We start from the raw sequence: 17710 nt of genomic DNA on the forward strand, positions 1-17710 counted from the left end.
CTACCCTGAACAACGGCGCACGGTTAGAAAAGATAGCCCATCTCCCATTTCAGACATGTATCAGACGCTGAGGGATTATTAAGATGCATTTAAAAAAATATATATTTTTATTAAGTTTTATAACACATCCCAACAAACCGATGAACATGAAAACGTAAATGCTGGCAAGCTTAATTCAGAAACAAGATCATAATAGGCAAATAACATAATGAAGGTACAGTGAGCAGCAATATTAGCAACAATATACCCAGCAGATATAGGATACCATCACTCTAAAGGGGCTAGAAGGCCCATAGAAATGAAATATACAAGGTACAGAAATAGTCAAGCAAGGCCACCCCTTTCCGAAATACCCACCATGTACTAATCCCAGATGCTTCCACTCACTTCAAAGGTGGATAACCAAAGCAAAGAAGCAGAGAGTGGTGAAGGCCACTAAGGGGAGCCAGCCGGACTCAGTGTGTCAGTGTCTGCAGCGAACACGGCGCTCCCAGAAGGGGAGTCATCCACAAGTACCCAGCTCCCTCGATCCATCCAAGAACAGGCCGAGATGGTATTCCATACTGGTAAAATCAGCGCCTGCCCAACCCCCTGAGCCTCCTCCCTGCGGATTGCCTCTTTCACAGTCTGCCAACTTTGTCAACTCTAACCACCAACAGTAGACATCAGGACCCCAAACAGATTTCCAACTCATGGTCAACTGCCTGCAGTAGTCCTCTTAGCCGCCGAACTAAGAGGAAATTCTCTACCCGTGGCCCCCGAACCACCTGGAGGATCATTGTCCAATATGGTAATAAAAGCGGGCAAAAACAAATCATGTAGAAAAATCTGTGTCCTCAACAGCGCACCGTCAACAATTCAGGGACACGGCCGGGAACATAGCATGAATGTGTCGGGGAGTCAAATAGGCCCGATGGATGGAAAAGAACTGAATGAGTTTGAAGCAGGCATTCTTAGATACTTTAGGACTAGCTTCCAGTATCTTACTCCAAGAAGGATCAGAGAGAGTTGCCCCAAGGTCCACGTCCCGCTGTAGCCAGAGGGATGTGTGAGCCAGTCGTGGCTCTTTTAGCAAAGCTGTATAATGTAACTTGACTGATTTTATTCAACCCGTAATGAGGGAAAGATGACAGAAGCAGTCATGTTTTGAAGGTTCCGCAATGCCAGCACCCCACCACTCCCATATCTTGCGCGTCTGTGCACCATGAAGTATGAAATGGCCTACTGGGATATCATAGGACTCCCAGAGATCTGAAAAAGGGCACATTTCGTCCCCCTGCAAAAAGATCACCCAGGACATCAATCCCCACTGCCGGCCACTGATGGTGACCCGACCAACCACCCTAGTGACACCTCAATCCTAATTACCAAAAGAGGAAGTTCACAGGAGTACGGAGTCAGTGTACAAGTCCGCCGTAGATCATAAGCCCAAACATAATGTCCAGTCTTAATCAGGATATTCAAGGCTTCAAAAGAAGTCCTAAGAGGCAATCCTTGGAAGGACAGCCACACTCTGGTGCTCCCATACCATCCCATCGAAAGGCGTGCCACCCACTGAAGTTGCGCTGCTAAGTAATGGAATTGCAAGTCGGGAGCAGCTAGATCCCCTTCTGTCATGGGCAAACGCAACTTCCAGAAGGGTAATGCAGCAACACGAAGTGCCCCAGTAAAGCAAGAGTAGCAGACCATCCAGCTCTGAAAAGAATTTCAGGGGCAACTCCAACGGGGGTGCCGCAAACATATAGAGAAGATGCAGCAGTATAACAATTTTTGAAACAGCCACACAACCACTGACCAATTGAAGTAAAGTAGTCCAGAAAGCAACTAAGCGAGACAGCCCAGCCAAAACACGCTCGAAGTTCCTCTCTTACAACAATTCTGGCGCACGGTAAACAGACACTCTTGGGTACCACACCATATCACGCTACCACCGCAATGTCGGGCCATGGGATTGGACCACCTGCAACAGCATCCCCCTCCAGAAATAAACACATGACTTGTTCCAGTTGACTTCAAGTCCTGAGTGAACCCCGAAGTCTGAAAGCACTGCTACCGCCTCCTGGAGGTCAACACCCCTCCCTCTAAGATATAGTAAAATGTCTTCCACGTACAGAGAGAGATAAGTACATTTAGAGGCAGTGTTCAGGCCCTGATAATGGAGTCCCCGGCGAACTATGCAGGCAAAGTGCTCTCTGGGCAGCGCAAATAACAGAGGTGAAAGAAGGTAACCCTGCCGGGTACCCCACTTCACACAAAGCCCTCCGATGCCAAGGTGCCAGTAAGGATCCTGGTCAGGGGACCAGTGTAAAGAAGCTTCGTCCACTTGACGAAAGGCAAACCCAAGCATAGTAGCAGAATTTCCAGCAGAGCAAATCAAATGCCTTCCGAATGTCGAAAGAGATAACCAAGGCCTCCGGTGGGTGGGGCTTCCAATGATCTAAGGCCAGGGAAAATTGCTGGATATTGGGCATAGTGCTACATATGGGAATGAAGCCTGTTTGATACGGATGGACTAAAAAGCACATATGACGAACAACCAATTCCCCAGGATTTTACTCAAGATTTTGTAATCTGCATTAAGCAGAGAAAGAGGGTGGTACAAATCAAGAAGAATCTTTCTTAGGGAGGGACACAAACGCTGCCTCCTGCAGCGAGAGCAGGAGCTGACCTCACTTCCGGGAATCACTGAAAAGCACCACTAATCTAGGAACAAAGTCAGGCACGTAGGCCGCGCAAAATGCTATTGGAAACCCATCGAGGACAGACACCTTACCCCTTGCCATCTCCTTAACTGCATTCTGTACCTCCTACTCAGTAATATCCACACGCAGTTGATCCACCACTGCCAACTCAAGGGGCACAGGAGAAGCATCCGCAACATAGTTCAGCATCTCTCCCTCAGCACTCACCACCCTGAGGAGTACAGCTCACGATAGTGCTGTAGAAACACCACATTGATCTCCTCCTGAGTGAATAGGCCACACCCTGAAGGATCACATAACTGAAGGGTAGAGTGACCTCCCTCAACATCCTGCAAAAGACATGCCAGTGTGGACGTGTGACCTCCTAATATTAGGCTAAGGTGACAAATAATAGGGCAGTGACATCTACTACCCTCAGTGGTTGACTCAAATCTTTTGACTGAGACAGGAGTAATAAGATCATCAAATCAAACAATGAGAACTAATAGCCATAAACAACATTAATATTAATTGAGGAGTCAGTAATTTCTACGCACCATGACCTATGTAGTCATGAATCACCACACATCATGCACATTGGTTATACCTGTCCGAAGTGAAACAGGAGCTAGCAGAGTCTTCATCAGCAGAGCACAGGATCAGCAGGTCTTCATCAAACAGCATCAGGAACATGGGAAGGGGCAACAGTTCAGTAATGCTGGGCCTATCGTAACTTAACTGTTAAAATCATAAGTAGCTGAACAGAAAAGCTGCACAGAAATGAAACTGCAAAGAACTGAGCAGAACTGAACTGGAAAGAAACTGAACAGAATCTGACTTACATCACCTAAAAGTTTGCTAACCTGAAGTTCCAAATGTTACTAGCTAAGCTTCTATTTGACAAGACTATGAGGTGTGATAGTGGACAGCCAACTGAATTTCCTCTGAGCGTCAGTTGTATCTTTCTTCATTTCTTCTTCAAGGTAGGCTCATGTTGCTGCTTCTCTCCAGTCTGCAGTTTCCTCAGGATAATAACATTGTAAAAAAAAAAAACTGCACAGAACATGACATTTAGCTAACGTTACTTCCTACCAGAAACTAAAGCCCATTCTTAAAATTTGCAATAATTATCACAAGGAAGTACAGAACGAGCAGTCGATTTCCACTGTGAGCTTTCAATGGGATCTCTAATAAACTATGTTTGCAAAAGCATTTCAGTAAAGTCAGCATAACATTTCAACATTGTGCTTCTGGAAAAATACAAAAATGTAGGCCTTTTAATACTAATGCTAATACATGAAGAATAAAACAGTTCTAATATTCATTTCACATCATTTGTTTTGCTCACTAATATTATTCATCTTTTGTCAGTAGTTATAGTTATAATTCATCAAAATACATTTCACAGTCATTTATTATTTTACATAGAAGTCGAGGTGGCTGATACCATGTCAGCCCCATTTTAAACATGCATGTTTTACATTTTACTACAGGTTTCTCTAAATTAAGCCTTTTAATACACGTTATGTGTTACTTTTTGATTACTCAATTTTTATTAGTAATGTTTGCTCTCTAACAATCTCTCCTCTGACGGCAATATGCGCTGTCACAAAAGAATATTTAATTAATGAGACAATTCAAAATTTAGGCCCTCATTATGAACACAGCGGGAACCCCCGCCATGTTCTTGCTGGCGGTCTGAACACAGACCACCAGCCTGTTGAGGTCTCTGCCGGCCCAATAATGAACATTCCTCAGGGCCGGTGGGCGGAAACAGTGTTTCTGCCCGCCGGCCCAGTGGAATGCTGGGCCTGGACATTGCCGACGGCTCCACATGGAGCCGTCGTCAATGCCTCAGTGCGGCGGGTGCAGCAGCACCCGTTGCGCAGATCACTGCCTGTAAATTGGGCAGTGACCTGCGCGACGGGGCTGTGCACGGGAGCCCCTGCACTGCCCATGCCAAGTGCATGGGCAGTGCAGGGTCCCACAGGGGGGCTCCGGAACACTCCTTCCACCAGCCTTTTCCTGGCGGGTGAACCCGCCAGGGAAAGGTTGGAGGAACAAGGGTTCTTTATCCAGAGCCTGTCGGATAAAGAAATCCACCATCGTCACCCTGGCGGTGGCGGAGGGCCGCTTGCGGTGGTCCTGCCTTGTTCATAATATGGCGGTCCAGACCACCATGCTGGTGGCGTTAATTTCCGCTGGCATGGCAGTCTGAACCTCCATGTTCATAATGAGGGCCTTAATTTGTTTAGTATGTCTACAGTTGGGTTGCTCCATTTCTTAAATCATGAAAATATCTGCTTCTTATCTTTTCCATTTCTATTTCTTCCCTCCTCTGTTTATTTTTCATCCTTTGTAATTGTATGAATCTATACAGTTTGTAGACTCTGATTCTACAAATGAGACACACAACCACTATTAAAAATGGTTTCAGTATCATTCCCTCAGCTCCCTGACCAAGATTTCCCAACCAGTTTCCCATTTTTGTAAAACTTTTACCCATATTTTTCCACACACTTGGGCCCATATTTATACTTTTTTAACGCCGCACATGCGTCATTTTGTGACGCAAAAGCGGTGCAGACTTACAAAATACAATTGTATTTTGTAACTTTTCACCGCTTTTGCATCAAAAGGCGGCACAAATGTGGCGCTAATAAAGTATAAATATGGGCCTTGGTTTTTTCAGTTTTTAAACATTAGAAGAAAGCTCTCCTTGTGAACTGTCTAAGTGTAAGTAACTTTCAGTTTTATAAAACTTGTCTAACTCAGAAAGTGTAGCAGTCTCTTATATTATATTATAGTATTAGAGAAGATGTATAAGTAGTTTCAGCTTTATCAAAAACATTCATGCTTATGATCAATAACAAACTGATCAACAAACATACAACTGTCAATCCAACACACACATACTTGCACCCATTGTTTCCATTGCAATTGGTATTCATGGCCTGTAAAGAATCAAAAAGTGGAAGGTAAGAAAAATATAAATTCAACTATGCAGCCACAACAAAAATGAAAAATAATCTTCAGTTTTCTTTCCGATTATATATAGCAGCTTTCAGGCTCGCCAGAATTCATCAAAAGTTGGTTTAGCAGCTTTGTCAAAAACAGCTTTGAATGTCTCTTTTAGTAGATCACAATCTGCTGATCACTAAACTATTATTTCCAGTTTATAATGTCTTTCTTGGGGATATCAAGGACAGGTCTCTTGTGGCCCTATTTAGGCTGAGAGTACGCCAGTTAGGCGATCTCCTTCATGAGCATGGGAAGTGAAAGTGGCAGTTAGATGTATGAAGGAGTTCCCTTTACAAACTAGGTGGTCTCACACACATTATAGTGTCATGCTTCATCATACAACCACCTAGCCCTACCCAGGTAAGACAATACTACCTTAGCGGACATAACCTCGTTGTTAAATGAACTCTGAGGGTGTGCTGAGATGTTATCTTCCAGGATAAGTCAAGGGATCCATTTGAAAAGTGAGATAGATAATAAAATTACCTTACAAATCACCTATTAGATATAATATTTTAATGGAGGTGTTTGTAGGTAAGATTAAAAGCAGTAGGGACAAATTTGAATATAATGATTCAAAATGTCTAACGTCTTATAGGCCCACAGCTCTCCTCAACCTAGATGCTAAACTATACTCGAAAATTCTGGCATCAAGACTTGAGGGCTTAATGCCAGACTTCATCCACCCAGATCAAAGGCAGACATACCCAAGACAGTGTGAGAAAGGTGGTTCACCTGATTGAGAAAGCCACCAAGAAACACATCCCGGCGGTTTTATTGTGTTTGGATGCTGAGAAGGCTTTTGACGGGGTGGATTGGCTCTTCTTAGTTCACACACTGAAATGGTTCGGCTTCGGAGAGGCCTTTATTGCAATGATTAAAACCAAGTGTTCCATACCCAAGTCGAGAGTTATGGTCAATGGAGTTAGCTCTGAGTTTTTCAGTCTGAGTCGAGGGACGAGGCAGAGGGGCACTTTCTCCCCACTGCTATTCGCCTTGAGTATAGAACCCCTAGCAGCAAAGATACAGGCGACCCAATCTATCAGTTACATCTTGTTCAGTACAGTGGAACATAAAATTTCACTGTTTTCAGATTATATTTTACTGACACTTACCTCACCCCAACAATCGTTGATGGCCTGCAAGAAGAGTTACTACACTTTGAGGGAGTGGCTGGCCTACAAATTGATATAGCTAAACCCTCCCTGCTTAATCTAACACTATCTGAGAATGACATGTCAGCTTTAATAGACACAACTCCCTTCCCATGGTCAAAGAAGGAGCTCACTTACCTAGGCATCAAACTCACCCCTAAGCTTACGAGCTTGTTCCAGGCTAACTTCCTGCCACGTATGCAACAATTAAAAAATTACCTTAAGAGGTGGGCGCCTCTATACTTGTCATGGTTGCATAGAGTACATGCTATAAAAATGATGGTTTTGCCATAATTCCTATATCTTTTTCAAAGCCTCCCGTTACTCTTGACTGTGAATTCTTCCCAGCACTGCCCACTGCACTTACTCGTTTTATATGGCAGAACAAACAAGCTTGCTTACCATTTAAATTACTAATGCGCACGAAAGAGGTGGGGGGCCTAGCCTTGCCGGATTTCCACCTATATTACCAAGTTGCTCAATTATGTGTCATACCCGAATGGTCAAAATACGAGTCACTTAAACACTGTCTCCACATGGACAAGGCTGTGGTGGGGAGAGTCATCTGGGATGTATTATGGAAATCGAAATCGGACTGACCCCAGAATGCATACTTAAGTACACCCACGACAACAACCCTTACAATCTGGGATGGAGTGAACAGATTGGCCATGTGGACGACCTTCCCACCCCTCCTCTTACCCCGATTCATTATAATCCAGCATTTCCCCCGGCAGCCCAACCAGGCCCCTTTGATGCTTGGAGGGTGGGAGGATGTCTTACCTTGTCTGATCTGTTCCATAACTGAGATTTATTGACCTTTTACCACTGCCAATGGGACTATTATCTTCCTGCCTCACAACACTTCCACTACCTAGAACTAAAACACTAGGGGCTACAACCAGAGGTTTGTGAGGTGGCCTCTAGAGAACTTATTCCAATAGAACACTTTGTGAGGGATGCTAGTACCTCTAGAGGAACCATTTCCTTTCTATACTCTCTATTATTAACCACACAGCTCACCCCACAACCCTATCATGTACATTTTTGGGAACACACTCTGAGACAGGGAATACCAGAGGTGATGTGGAAAACTCTTTGGAGGGACATACCGAAACATAACCACTCACTCGGCATGGGAGAGGATCACTATAAGAAAGCCTACGATTTATTTATATCCCATCAAGTTAAAAAAATTATTTCCCGCTACTTGGATCTGTGCTGGAGGGGGTGTGGGCTGTTAGCGGAGTTTTGTCACATTTGGTGGGACTACTCAGTGATTCTGACCTTTTGGGCAGAGATTTTGGCTCAGATTAATGAGATACTGAGCTATCCAATTCCGGAAACGCCAGAGTTTGCACTTGTAGGCCTCGGAGACGACTCCCTGAAATATCAAACTAGAAGCGACAAAGCAATAATGTGGCTATGCTTGGGGGCGGCAAAACTAATAATTGCTGCAGCATGGAAAAAAGAAAGCAGCTCCAGTGTTACAACAATGGCATGCAAGATGACGGCAAGCGCTTGTAATGGAAAGGTGAGCAGATATATTCAGGAATGATTTAAAAAATATTGAATACTCATGGAGTCCTTTGGTAAGCTATCTCTCCAGGGGCCTCCTGTTGGTGCTGTTGGTGGCTTGTTTCTTGTGTGTACGGGCACTGCATTTGTTCCAGTTTTAATGTGTCTGCATGCACTTGCTTAAACTATTTATAAGAAGAACAACATAACCCATTCATCTGAGTATTTCCTGGTTTGTTTGTTTTTTTACTTTTTCTCTATGTTTTTTAACACTATAAATGTTGATTTATGTAAACTTGATTATTTGACGTGGCATCTCGCACTGCATCCTTCGAAATGCGGAGGACATGGTTTCTATGTGTAACACTGTAATATACTATATCCACTTGTAGATATACTGTGTTACCGCTATCTTATGGCCTCGCCAGGCTTTCTTACCAGAAAAAATTAATAAAAAGAAGTTTGACAAAGAAGTTTGACAAAGTAGATTATTGGTCCTACCCTCTTATTTAGGTTTCTTTTTCAATATGGGAATACAGTATCATAAAAGAATGAGAATAGGATAATTGTCCTTACCTTACCACCTCACAAGTAAGTGAAAAGCAGAAAGATTTGTGATATTGGAGATTTATGTGAAAAATGAGCATCTCTTGAAGACAGAGAAGGGGGGGGGTGTGTAAGAGCTCATGGTCTATGAAAGATGGCGATTGATGGCCTTGCTGTAACTTTTTAAGATTTGTTCATGGGAAATGTAATTTATTGTTGATAGAAGAAATAAAATGGGAAGTGCTGCTCAGTACATAAATTGAGGAAAAGTGATGGATAATATTCTCCTTAATGTCCCTAATAGACATACATGCCAATATTTTAGAAAGAGAAAATGGGAGATTTTTAAAAAAATCATGTGAATGTATTTGGCAATTTTAGGTGGCAGACAGCTAACAAAGCACTATTTTTGGCTTAAACAATTGTTAGCCTCCCACTTTAATAGGGTCTGTTGGCATGTATTTTAATTGAATCAATATTTCCATTGCGTTAGCTAGGATTTTGTACATTCCCTTGACAGTTGTCTAAGCTAGCACATATTTTATTGTTCAACAGCTTGCTATGCACTACTGTCAAACAAAATGTCAGATGTATAGTGACCAGATGACTCCATGTCACTGGAGCCCCATGTTTCTATTCCTGTACTTTGATTTTACATATAATTGATATCAGGTGCATTGGTGTAATTAGCTCAATTAAAGTGGAACAAGATTACTCCTAGAATGCACTGATATGTAAAAGCAAATTTTATTGAATGAAGAAGTGGCATACCAGGACCATCTGGTCACTCTCAGTGAGGCATACAGCTGTACATAAAAGAGTTAGCAAACAAAATAGTTACCCATCTTCAGATATGAAGGTGTGGTAGCTATGCCATTTAGATACAATGCTCAACCCTGCCAAGTGCCACGTATTGTGCTCTATACTAATACATTTGAACAATATCTACTCATTACCGCAGACACACAAGATTGTCACAAAATTAAACATAACCTTGTGTTACTTCATTGCCAACATTCTAATGCCGTTCAGGCATCTACTGTATATCCCGAACCAGTAAAACAAAATTGATGTTTGCGCTGTCTCGTAGTTGAGAAGTGATCTCCTGGTTACTGAGGAGCTCTCGTCTTTGCAATACATTGTTTTTTGTTGACCCCCCGAGAAGGGCTTGGCTAGCCACACCTAGAGTCTTTGTCATCTATATAATTGGTTTGAACCCGAGGGTAACATCATGTCATGTGCAGACTTTCCACCCAAGACGTCGGTACCCCACACTGCTCCACTGAGGGGAAGTGCTGTTCCAGTTGGACAATGGTGAAGCTGAATCACCTGATTGATGTAGTCACCCTTCCAAGACTCCTGCATGAGTTAATCTCAAAGCCTGGAACCATACTGGCCACTGTAACGCAATAAGAATATTATTAAGCAGTATTGGGAACATCCCACGTTCTTGACTATGTATTCAACAAAGAATTTAAAGCATAAAGAAAAAGATATCTAAACTTCTAGACTGGCCGTCGGCGAAGCACCTATATCCAGTCAGTGAGATTGTCTGCTTTCTCTCCTATGGATGCTTGTGTCCTCTCCTTCCCAAGAATGGTGGCCATTGTGACCTACTGGTGTGCAGGTGCTTTTTTGCTATTTATGAGTGAGTGACTCACCTGTGCATGTGTTTCCTTTTGTTGTGCAATGGTTACTTTTTCATCTTATGAACATCTCTGCTTCTTAATTTAAATGCTGCTATGGCCTGCTTAGAGCTACGCACATGGAGTATTGCATTTTATAATGTTTAATACAACATTGCTGCTTCACACTTGCCTAGTTTTAATCTTATATTTAAAAGCAGATTGTAGCCGGGTGCTGGAACACACGGCTACCATCAATGGCGGCCCTCAGGCAGCAGAGTACCCCGGGGGCACCGCCAGAGACGACCCAGAAGAGGAATGCATTGGGAATCCGGATATCCGGATTCCCAACGCAATAAAGGATGGACTTCCGCAGCAGCCTGGGGAGAAAAAAGAGAGGAACGCGGAAGGAACAGGACGACGGCCAGATCAGAAGAGACCAGAAGACCTAAAGAAAAAAGGAACCTCCGACGAAGGGCAAGGAGGCCCAGAGAAGCGAGGACTCCGCCACGTCCCTGGAGGGGCGTGGCTAAAGCAGGTATGGTCCTGCTTTCAGAGTGGGATTAAAGCCCTGGTGGGGAGGGAGGAGGGAGCGGGAGGTGAAAGGGAAAAGAGGGAGGAGGGAAGGGAATTAAACAAAGTACAGGACGAGGAAAAGAAGGGAACCTAGTGGGGTTCCCTACACAGGTTACTAAAGGAATTACCTGACAATTATATATATATATATATTATTTTGTTTATTGTTGGTTTTTCTGTTGGAAAGGGGTGAATCCTATCCTTTACGTACCAGCACTTACCTTCCTACATGGGCGTTGCGAGATCTAAGTGATTGCTTGAGAGGTCTAGCCCACATAGAAGACTATATTAATTGGTTATTCTCTACCCCCCTCTACAACTCGGTTTCCAGTCACCTCACCGCACCCCCTCAAGACCCTCCCACTTACTAAAACAACCCCGAAGTAAAGACTTACCTTGCCTTCTTTCTTTTCCCGGTTCCCCTGACTACGCCACTCTGCCACGAGACCTTCGGCTGGACCAAAGAGCACCTGACAAGAAAGAAGAGAAAGAAAGAGTTATATTCACGGGGAGATAGAGACTTATGGGCTGACAGAAAAGAACTCCATATTACCAATAAACGTGAATCTTCCACACACCCTAAACCCGAGTTGTATTATCTGTCCTTGTCGCTACGCCCACCGCTACACAGACTTTGATACATAATCTGATTAAGTGTACGCATTGTGGTTACTTTGGAAGAAACAAAGCATAACTCTTCCAAGAATAGGGTTTCGGCCACTCATTTGCTTAGAAATCCCTGCAGCTGCTACAGTAACCCTATGAGTTATCTATCTATGAATGCACCGATGATTGAGCTGCTGCAGTCAAGTGTGGGAATCAGGCACCACAACATTTCCATTGCTTCATTATGTGTCAACAAAGAATTAGTTTATTTCACTTTAGTTTAGCAGTTTTTGTATAGCAGATAGCTACCTTCCAGGTCTCCCAGCGCTTAGTTCAACAACCACTAAGGTTCCAGGTAATCTTGTGTGAGCAACTCTTAACTAGAAAAAGTAACTTTTTAACCATTTTCTGAAACATCCTTCCGATTCTTGACTTCTACGCAAAAGAGGAAGACTCTTCCATAGTTTGGGTACCAGGTGAACAAAGGAGAGGCTGCCACATCTTGCTTTTCTGGCCCTGGATAGCGATAGGAGTTTTAAACTGTCAGAGCGGAGGCTTCTCCTAGGAACATGTGAAGTAAGCAGGTTTCTAATGATGGGTGTGTCTTTTGCATAAAAAGGCCCTTTGAGAAATTCATAGAACCTTAAAATGGATTCTCTTTGTATTAGCAGACAATGCAGCGCTGCCATGTGCCGGTCTGGCAGATTCATGTTTCGGTATATTGAGCACAACTCTGGCTGCAGCATTCTGTACAACTTGCAGTCTTCTTATCACGCATGTTGGACTCCCTAAAAAGAGGGAGTTTCCATTATCTAGTCTTGAATTTATAAGAGTCTGTACAACAATTCTAGTGTATTGAGGTAGTAACAATAGGGTCTTCTTAAGGATCTGAGAGCGCCAAAGCATGAGCCGGCTAGTTTTCTGGCCTGTGTTTCCATTGAGAGATTTTCACCAATCCAAAAACCAAGATTTTTAACTGCTTTGGCTAGCTTGGGTGGTTCTCCTAGTTGTTATGGCAAAGTTAGCTCCAGCCACCTAGACCTGTTAATACCCATTACAAGCACTTTTTAACAATTTGGCGCAATTCAAGTGCTTCGAGATCTTGGGTTAAAGGTTTTGCATTTTTACAGCCCATGTCCTTGAAGTGCAAATTAAGATCTCCTAATAGAATAAAATTAGCTTTCTGTAGGATGCACTCAGCTACTAATTCTGGTAAAGCTGTGCCAAATTGGGAAACTGATCCAGGGGTAATTTAGGATCTCAGAGAAAGTAAACATCGGGCTCACCTCTAAGGTAAATTGGAAATTCTCACAGCCCTGTATATTGTTGGGGCAAAAGTAGCAGCCAACTTCTCTTTATATATTATGGCTACCCACTCCCCCTTCTAGCGTCTCTGTTCTGACTTGCTATTAAATAGCTGGGCGGAAGGGCCATGGCAATGTCTGGAGTTGACTTGTTTGTGAGCCAACTTTCTCTATGAAATATAGCACCAGGTCTCCTTTCCTCTTTAAACATAAAAATCTCTTTAATGTGCTTGGATAAGGGTTTGCAGTTCAAAAGGTACATTTGAATTTTGTAAAGATAACCCTGTGCTTTAGCTCCCTTAGTCTTACTGCTACGTTTACTATCCCTGCTTCCATTCTATTTTCAATTCTGGCATGCTAAGGATATAGTATCAACTTGCAGTGGTTTCCTACATTTGTGCTTTTAAGAATAGTTTATTAGAAGCAGTTCCTCAGCTGAGTAAGTTCTACCCATCTTGAAGGGGGCAGAATTTCCCCGGGCGGATGCAGACAAGCACAGAAGGCTTGCCTTTGGCGCTCCTTTGGCATGCTGACAGCGCATCCGCTGCATGCGTCGACTGCGTGTCCATGCCACAGTGTGCCTTAAATACTGAGCTGGACTTGTAAAAAAATGACTAGACTGCTTTGCCAAAATGGGAGATCAAGTCGGCAACACCGGAAGTGGCACTGAACATAGCCACAGTGTACTGAAGTGTCCCCTCCTTTCAATATTCCTTTAAAAGCTCCCATCTATCACAGGATTGTTTAGCAGCACAGCAAAAATTAGATAAAACTATTCCATGAGTAATAAAATTAAAAAATCATACATTTAAAAATGGATTCAAATATTTTTGCCAATACCTTTGTGTTGTTGCAGAACCAGAGTCCGTGCCACAGTGTGCCTTAAAGACTTGTGAAAAACAACTAGACTGCTCTTCCAAAATAGCAGATTTAGTTGGCAACCCCGGAAGTGGCGCTGAACATAGCCAACTGTCCCATCCCTTCGAACGTTTCCCTCTACCACGAATTAGATAAAAGTACTCAGTGAGTAGAAGGATTTTAAAATCATACGTTTAAAAATAGATTCAAATATTTTCGCTGATACCTTTGTGATGTTGTCATATCTTTAAGTTTGTGACAGCTTTAGCATGTGTGCTGAAGGATGTTCCTGACATCCATGAACAGTACCTGCTTCCAGTCATTTAGCAGCAGCTGCTGTAAGAGAGAATCACTCTTGTTGAGATTGCTGAAACGGATGTCTTAATTAGAAATTATTAATGAGTGTTTACATATTTTGAATAATGACTTATGTAGAAAAACGAATAACGTAGAAAAATAATTTGCACGTTTGAAATTATGACCTCGAAGAATGGCCATTAGTGTTCACGAATTGTACTAAATAATTATTAATACACATGAAATATTAAAAATGTATTAGATGAATGGAGCAATATGTCATATTAAGGGTTACAAATTATGTTTTAGATTATTAATTGTAGGCCTTAACTTAGCAAGTGTCTTGGCCTAGTTTGCCAGGCCTCATGCCGAAGCTGTATTTCTTGGCGTTTAGTGAAAAATGCTGACAGAGTGAACTAACTGTGAAATGCTCATTGTCTTGTTAAAATGCTTAGCAGAAGCTTTCCATGAGAACTAACTAACAGGAGACAGTGTCCTTAGAATGTATCAATACGTGTGTAATGTGTGCTAGAGGTTCTTTTACAGGACGCAAACAATGAAGACACTGACTGAAGAAGAAGATGCAACAAATTTGATACCTGGCGAGCCTGATGATGAGAACATCGTAAGGCAGACCAATCAATGACTTGTGAAGTGTGAAATATTAGAATTCATAGATTTGGTATAGTTTGGGTGACTTTGATATAACAATGCGTCAGAGGAGAATTATTCAGGTTTTTAAGGCAGACCACTGTTGAGAAGAAGAGACCTTAGAAGAGATTCGAGATTCTGTCATTGGGCTCATACTCTCTGACCAAGAGCCTGATGTTTTGCTGTTCGATTGATGACCTGAGGACAAAGACTAATTCTGCTTGCTGACCCATGCCGTGGATAGGTAGATATGACAATGTGACTGAATTGCATTTTGTGCCTTTTCTTTCTAGGTACCAACTGCGCTGTCTAAATAGGTTTCTCTCGTAGGGGATTTCCATGTATAGTCATAAGCACTGAATAGTTCCGCGCGCCTGCGGGGACCCCGGAGCACTGTTGTGTAGTATATTCTTAAGTGCAATCATCAGCTCCTTGACAAAAAGGTCTGTGAAAAACACTTAAGAATAACAATGTGCAGCCTATGTGAACAGCTACACAGGCCAAATTGTTAGAAGAAAAAAAACAGTTGTAGTGTAAATTTCACGTTTAAACCTCTATTTATTCTATAAATACATAAATAAATACATTCTCATATTTTATTTACACCTCTCATGAGAATAAAACAATGTAGGGCAGTGTAGCCCATAGGCTGCCATTATACAGAATGAAAATAGAGCTGTGCCTTTAAGAAAGTAAAGTCTTCCTGTTTCCCATCATGCACAGCAAAAGGCAGTTGCCTCAGTTCTTTTTTCCGGCTCCTTTCTGACAGGACCCTGAAGCATTGAGCTCTACCTCACAAAATCCTTTTGTGACAGAAATTCATTTAAAATCTTTTGAATTTCATTTTCACTCGACGTTTTTAACATTGAGTGATAATTTTCTGCTTTTTTCTGTTAGATTCTGACAGAATTTTGAGGTTTTTCTACTTCAGAAATGCCTTCACTGTTTGACAAATGTCCTTCTTGTGGCAGAAAAAAGGCCAAAACAGATCCACATCGGGTCTGCATAATTTGCCTTCCATCCAGCCACAAACCGGAGTCGTGTGACATCTGCAAAACCTTCTCCAGAAGGACCCTTCGTGACAGGGAGAAGATCCGACTCCAGGCGAAAGAGGACAGGAGGAAAAGTGGTCATTCTACCACAGAGCGAGGAGAAGGTCAGTCTTCTACCAGGGCTCACACTGGTTCCTCTATAACTCCGACCAGACCGGCTCAAAAACGGCACAGGTCTCCGACGACGTCGAGGGCGTCGACGTCGAGGCAAGGAACGGCGCCAACATGCTCGCCGTCGAGGAGTGGTTCGCCGGCGAGAAAGAGACATCGCTCGCCGTCGACGACGATTTCGCCGTCGAGACGGCGTGGACTTTCGCCGTCGAGATCTGGGTCACCGTCGACACGGCGAGGACGTTCCACGTCGAGGAGATCTGAATCCGGTTCGCCGTCGAAACGGCGAGATCGATCAACGTCGAGGGGTGCTCGACGTCGTAGACGTTCACCGTCATCACGGCGACGTCGAGGGTCGTCGTCGAGAGATTCTCAACGGCGAGAAGAATCGACGGCGAAGGACACTCGCCGTCACCGTACTTCGACGTCGAGGAGTGTGTCGACGTCGAGACAATCAAAAAGACCTAGGAGGGTTTATACAACCTCAGAATCCTCGGCTTCAATCATCCTCCTTCCAGCGTCTCCACAACTCTCTCCTCGACAATCACCATTGCCACAGACGCCGGTAACACCTACGGCGCCTCTTCCGGCTCCGCCTGTAGAGTCTGTTTTGAGGACTCCAACGCGGTCTGTAAGACGTTCGGGACATTCCTCTAGACGCTCTTCTTCCTCTCGACACCGTCATGACCCACAGAGATCTCAGCATTCACATCACAGGCGTTCTTCTTCGTCTACACGGGACTACTCTCCAACCCTATCGGACTCACCGTCCCCGAGAGTGTCCCCCATAGATGATGTGAATACGTTCCAGGAGGTCTTAGTACGAGGGGCAACCAAGCTGAACATCCCGCTGGCGGTACCTGCCCCATCGACGTCAGTGATCTTCGAAACCTTGCATCACAGGACATCTTCCAGACCTTTGCTTCCACTGGTTCCAGGTCTCCTTGAACCAGCAATGGATATTTTCCTTGCACCGGCCGCAACAAAGTCTGCTCCTTCCAGACTTATTAAAAAATATCGTCCACCAGAACAAGATCCTCTATTCTTGAGGTCGGACCCAGTTCCTGATTCGGTGGTCATAGTAGCGGCAAAGAAACTGCATTCAACCTCACCATCTTCTTCTTCACCTCCAGATAAAGAGAGCAGAAAGATAGATGCTGCAGGACGAAAAGTATGCTCTACTGCAGCCGTCACGATGAAGGCAGCCAGCGCTACTGCGTTATTAGGGCGGTACAATCGTGCCCTCTGGGACTCTTTAATACAGTTTGCGGAACATCTTCCTAAGGATAAAAGGGAAGATTTCCTGGAGGTCGTGGGTGAGGGATCCATGGTGTCTAACCAAATTATAAGTGCTGCAGCTGACTCTTCGGTGCTATCCGCACACAATTATGCACACGGGATAGCGCTCAGAAGGCATGCATGGTTGAGACTTACATCACTCAAACCTGAAGCGCAGCAGAGAATACAAAACCTGCCTTTCTCGGGCTCCACCTTGTTCGGTTCTCATGCCGATGACGAGATGGCTAGAATGAAAGCTGAACTAGATACCTTGAAAGCGGTAGGGATGGAAAGACCGAAAGAACAAAGAAAGGTTTTCCGGCCATATCAACGACGACTTTTCACCCACCGGTATCAGTCGCCACACTGGATGTCTTCGCGCCCCCAGCAACAGCAACAACAGCAGTATCAAAGGGGTTTCTCTACTCAGCG

Source organism: Pleurodeles waltl, chromosome 7, assembly GCF_031143425.1.
Source record: "Pleurodeles waltl isolate 20211129_DDA chromosome 7, aPleWal1.hap1.20221129, whole genome shotgun sequence".
Taxonomy (NCBI): Eukaryota; Metazoa; Chordata; class Amphibia; order Caudata; family Salamandridae; genus Pleurodeles; species Pleurodeles waltl.